Raw genomic sequence first — 6,099 nt, 5'->3', positions numbered from 1 at the left:
GTTTATGTACAACTAGTTTTTTAGACATATACACTAATAAAAACTCATTTAAATAGATGTACTATCAAAAATTGACTATTTAGCTATTTTAACTAAATTATAGTTAATTTTTATTTTCTAATTTATATATTTATTAATTAAATATTATTATATTTTCGATTAAATTTATTTTATTCCTAAATTTTTATTATTTATATATTAGTATCTCTTTTTATTATTTTATCTTTCTTTTTTTATCAGATTTATTTCTCATAATTCTTAAATTCTCATTTTTATAAAAAATTAACAACTTATTTATAAATTTTATATTTTAATATTTTTTTCAAAGATTTCTTTCTTATTTATTTTAATATGAACAAAAATAAAATTAATAATTTTTATTTAATTTTTAATTCATAATTTATAGTAGTAATAAGAAACATTGTTTTTGTCTATTATTTGATTATTACTCTTTTATTTTTTGATGAATGAGTTTATATTATTATCCAATTCTTCATTATTAATTAATTTATTTTCGTGAAAGATTTTTATTGTTGAAGGGATAAGTCAGTGTTATATACAACGATCAAACAATTTTAAAATAATTAATAATCAATATTAATATAAGAAACAAACATAAAAAAAGGAAGAAAAAAATTAAAGTTAAAATAATTAATAATGAATTCTCATATATATATATATATATATATATATAAAATAAATTTAAAATAATTAATAATAAATATTCATATATAAATAAAAACTTTTATGAAAAAATAAAAATAAATAATTTATTTATTAATGAAAAAGAGAGAGAAAATATATTAAATTTTAATTAATAAATTTATAAATTGAAAAATAAAAATTAATTATGGTTTATAAAAGAGGCTAAATGAGTTATTTTTTTATAATAAGTATGTTTTAATAATCTTTTATTAGTTCATACGTCTAACTGAGTTAGTTGGATAAGTACATATATTTAATATATCTAAGAGTTTTTTTTATATATATTTATATATTAAAATAAGTCAATTTTTAAATAGTATTTTTTATATAAATTAATCATTTTTTATATCCATATGATTTGAGTAATATAAATACATACATGTAAATAAAATTTATACTAGGAAATAGAATGATGTGACAATTGACCTACAAAATAAAATAATTTATCTTTTTTCTTAATTCTAATTCTATGTCTAATAAAAAAAATAGATTGTCCCACAAAACTAAAATATATATACTAAATGAATGGGGAGGAATAAAAAAAAAAAACTAATCAACAGTACTTCAAATATTAAATTCTTTCATCTTTAAATAATTTCAAATATATATATATATATATATATATATATATATATATATATATATATATATATATATAGGGTTAATGTACCAACTTTGAAATTATCTCATAAATAGTTATTATGAGAAATATGGAATTAAATTAAATAATTTATTATTATTATTATTTTCATTTTACTTTTAAAACATAATCTCAACAAATTGTTTCAATAATATTTTTGTTTTATTTATTCATTATTCTTTTTATTACTCTAAAAAATATAATATATTTAAAAAAATATATATTTATATATTGGATTTAATCTTACTCTTTATTATTATATATATATATATATATATATATATATATATATATATATATAAAAGTTAACTATGAGATCTAAATTATTAATTGAAAAAAAATAAAAATAAAATAGAGTTTTTAAATAATTACCCTTTCACATTTTTTACATTCCTTGATGCAAATATTATTCTTATAATATATATATATATATATATATAATATCCACTATATAAAAAATATTAATATAATTGAGAATTTTTCGTTAAGATATTATAATAATATTAGACATGACAATTGTATATATTTTTTCAAAACAATGTCTATTTTAGAATTGATCTGATGTGATTTGGTGCAGCATTAGAAAATCAACCCGCACGTGCCTTTGAAAGTTTAGAAAGTTGGATAATGAAATTATTTGGAGCCATCTTCACCATTAAAACTTAAAAGAGTTTCCACATTTGGACTTATTATTAGAATTTAGATAAATCACTCAAGAATCTTCAAACTTCAACAGATCAATCGTCGGACATTATTTTATTACAATAATAATATAGTATGATGTAGGGTTATAAATGAGCTAAGTCGAGTTATTAAACTTTAAAATTAAATTTTATTAATTAAAATGGAATGTAAAAGATCGAATATGTGTGCGAAGTTATTAAACTTTAAAATTAAATTATATTAATTAAAATGAAATGTAAAAGATCGAACATGTGTGCGATCAATTTGTTTTTTTTTCTTGTAAGGGAGAAAAGAGTAAGAAAAGATTATGAGCTTAAAGAAAGAATATGTTCACGTAGAGAAGATTAAGAGTTTGGGGAAAAGATATTTAAAAGATGTTTAGGATTTCTATGAAATATAATATATATATATAATTGTGGTGAAAACTATCACCCTATAAATGAAAGTGGAATAATAACATCCGTAGTGGAATTCAGAACAATATCGTAAAATAAGAAAGAACGAAATAACGAACACAAAAATCTTATCCATGTTCGGACTAACAATGTCTTACGTACTGTTTTCAGATAATCGATTCAATAGAGTTATAGTAGAGATTACAAACTCTAACTAACTCTCGTTGTTTGTTCTAAGTTTAAGTCTCACAATATTCTTCTCCTTTACAATGTATATATATACACTTTTAGAATTCATAATTAGGATAAAAATCATGTGATATCATTGACATCTTCACCATTATGTGATTTCATGCCTTTTTGAATCCAACAAATAATCGAACATATCTTTCTTCCCCTTTTTATACATAACATTTAAGAAAACCAAATTGGGCCTCAAAATCTTATGCCCAATTCCACAAATTCTCCACATTGTCTATATGTCTATTGCCAAACGAATGAGCCTCATCACAAAGAACACCTTAGAACCAATCCTCCTACTTCTCTGATTATGTTGCAACTTTTGTGACGTGAATCAAGTCGCAACATTTACGAAACATGATTTCCGTCACCACCTTCGTGGCCATATCTATGGGATTTTCATTTGTGTGAACATTCTCCACAAATCCCGCTCCACTCGTAATGAAATCTCAAATGTATTGAAGTCGAATGTCGATGTGCTTTGTGCGCTCGTGAAACATCGAGTTCTTGGACAAGTGTATGACGCTTTGGTTATCGTAAAACAACTCTACTTTATCGTGCTTCACCCCAAATTCACCCACGAGACCCTTCAACCAAAGTGACTCCTTGATGCCCTCCGTCACAACGTTATACTCGACCTCCGTTAGGGATAACACTACAGATTGTAATTGTGCCTTCAACTTACTGAGCATCCAAATAGAATAAATACATATCCCATTAGGGACCTTCTCTTGTCAAAGTCACCTACAAAATTAGTATTAACACATCCTATGAACTTATTATTACATACACCCACCCATTTAAAACAAAGATCGACATTTATGGATCCTCCAACGTAACAGAGAACTCACTTCATCGCCTCTCAATGTTGTTTCCCCGAGTTCGCCATAAAGCGACTAACAAGACTAACCGTGTGAGCAAGATTGGGTCGCGTACATACCATGGCATACATTAGGCTCCCAACATCACTCACATATGGGGTGTTTTCCATTCTCACATTTTCCTCCTCGGTACTCGGTGATTTCTTTGAGGAGAGCTTGAAATGAATAGCTAATGGCATTTGAACTACCTTAGAGTTAGATATTCCGAACTTGGCGACCACTTTTTGGAGGTAATCGCTTTAAGACGCGAACATAGATCCTTTCTCCTAATATTGCTCAATCACCATCCCCAAAATTTTCTTTATCGGTCCCATATTCTTCATCTCAAACTCACTTCCTAGTAAACTCTTGACCTCACGAACCTCTTCCTTGTTTCCCGATGCGATCAATATATCATCTATGTATAACAATAGGAAGACCCCGTAACCATCAACCCACTTGACATAGATACAACTATTGAAATTGCTCCTTATAAAATCGTTACGAACTATGAACTCATAAAAGTGCAAATACCATTGTCTTAGGGATTGTTTCAAACCATAAAGCAAGCGTTTAAGGAGACATACATTGCCTTCATAACTGGTTTGATGAACCCCTCGGGTTGCATCATGAAGATCTTTTCCTCTAAGTTCTCATAAGGAAATGTCATCTTCATGTCTATTTTCTTGAGTTCCAAGTCAACCTAATTCACTAGTGCGAGTAACACATGAATGGATGTGTGATTCACTACTAGGGAGTAGATCTCGTTAAATTCAACCCTTACGCGTTGTGTGAAGCCTTTAGTTACCAATATCCCCATAAATCTTGGCTTGTTACTACCCTTTACACATTCTTTTCACTTGAACACCCACTTTGAACCAACCACCTATTGATTCTTGAGTTTGTCCATCAATTCTCATGTCTTATTTTTGACAAGCAATGCCATCTCCTCCACCATAACACGCTTCCATTCAATTCTCTCCTTGCTCTCCACTACTTCTCTAAAGGATTTCGGTTTTGAATTTTGTACCTCATCTAACACAAGGAATGCAAAGACCGCCAAATTGGAAGAGACAAATCTCTCCGGAGCTTGGGTTGTCATACGGTCTCTATTTCGCGCTAACTGGTAGGAGTTAAGGTTCTCTTCTAAATCTATACCTTCCATTTTTATTTGAGCGTCTATTTCATACTCTTCACTAGCCTCCCCCGTGTTTACTGATTCTTTAATAATACCTCCTAGGAACTTCACCTCAAATTTGGTCCTCTCTTTAGTGACTTCGCCAACTTTGATTGACTATCTTGCTCCATAATAGGACTCGGTTTTCCTAAAGACCACGTCACGGCTAATGATGCACTTGGTCGTCTCCCCGTCCTGGTAAAACAGTTTCCAACCTTTTACTCCTTAGGGAATTCAACAAACATACACTTATTTTCTCTCGGATCAAACTTTCTATCCCGTTGGTGCATGTAAGCCACACACCAAAATACCTTCAGGTTGTCGAGTTTTGGAGGAACACCATTCCAAACTTTTTTCAATGTCTTGCATTCCAATGTCGTCGATGGAAAACGATTAATAAGATATGCTGTAGTGTTAACCGCCTCACCCCAAAATTGCTTCGGTAGACCAGCCTTAAACAACATACATCGGACACGCTCTAGTAACATTCTGTTCCTTCGCACCGCCAAGCCATTTTGTTGCGGTGTCTGTCGGAAGGCTTTGTGACGAACCATTCCTTCTTTCTTGATAAACTAATTAAACTCCTCGCCTAGGTACTTCAAACCGTTATTTGTTCGGAACTTTTAACCTCCTTCTCGGTCTGAGTCTCTACCATCTTCTTCCACTCCTTGAACTTAGAAAATGCATCATCCTTGTGCTTCAAGATGTATACTCAAACCTTGAAGGTGATAAAGTACTGATCTCCACTTGGAGTTGCAGTCCTCGCCAACCCCCACAAGTTTGAGTGAACATAACTGAGCGTCTCCGAGTCACCTCAACCGACGACCCAAACTTCACCCTTTTAGCTTTACCGTATATGTAGTTCTTGCAAAACTCTAAATCCTCAAGTTTGTCCTTTCCAAAATATCCTTTATTAATCAACTCCTTCAAATCCTTCTCACTCACGTGCCCCAATCTCTTATGCCAAAAACTCGTGGGCGATACATCTCCGCCATATCACCAACTAAAGTGTTGCCTTGAAAGACGTAAAAACTCTTCTCGCGCACGTCTTTCATTACTATTAATGACCCTTTTGTGACCCTCAATACGTTCTTCTTACCCTTCCATGCAAAACCAAATTCCTTTGAATGTCTGAGACGTGTCGTACGTCCGTTAATACCCTCTCGATTCCATCATGCGTCTTCAAATGCACTATGGCGATCCCCATCACTTTGCAAGACTTATTGTTACCTAATAAAATCTCTCCCACCGAAGTCTTTTCATAGGTCTCAAACCAACTCTCGTTAGGTGTCATATAAAACGAACACCTGCAATCCATAATTCAACGATTGTCGAACTGATTAGTAGAGACAACGAGAACGCCCGTACTTTCATACCCATTCTCGACCTCTTGAGCAA

This window comes from Impatiens glandulifera, chromosome 7 (assembly GCF_907164915.1).
Source record: "Impatiens glandulifera chromosome 7, dImpGla2.1, whole genome shotgun sequence".
Classification (NCBI taxonomy): domain Eukaryota; kingdom Viridiplantae; phylum Streptophyta; class Magnoliopsida; order Ericales; family Balsaminaceae; genus Impatiens; species Impatiens glandulifera.
Note: the sequence above shows the minus strand (reverse complement) of the source record.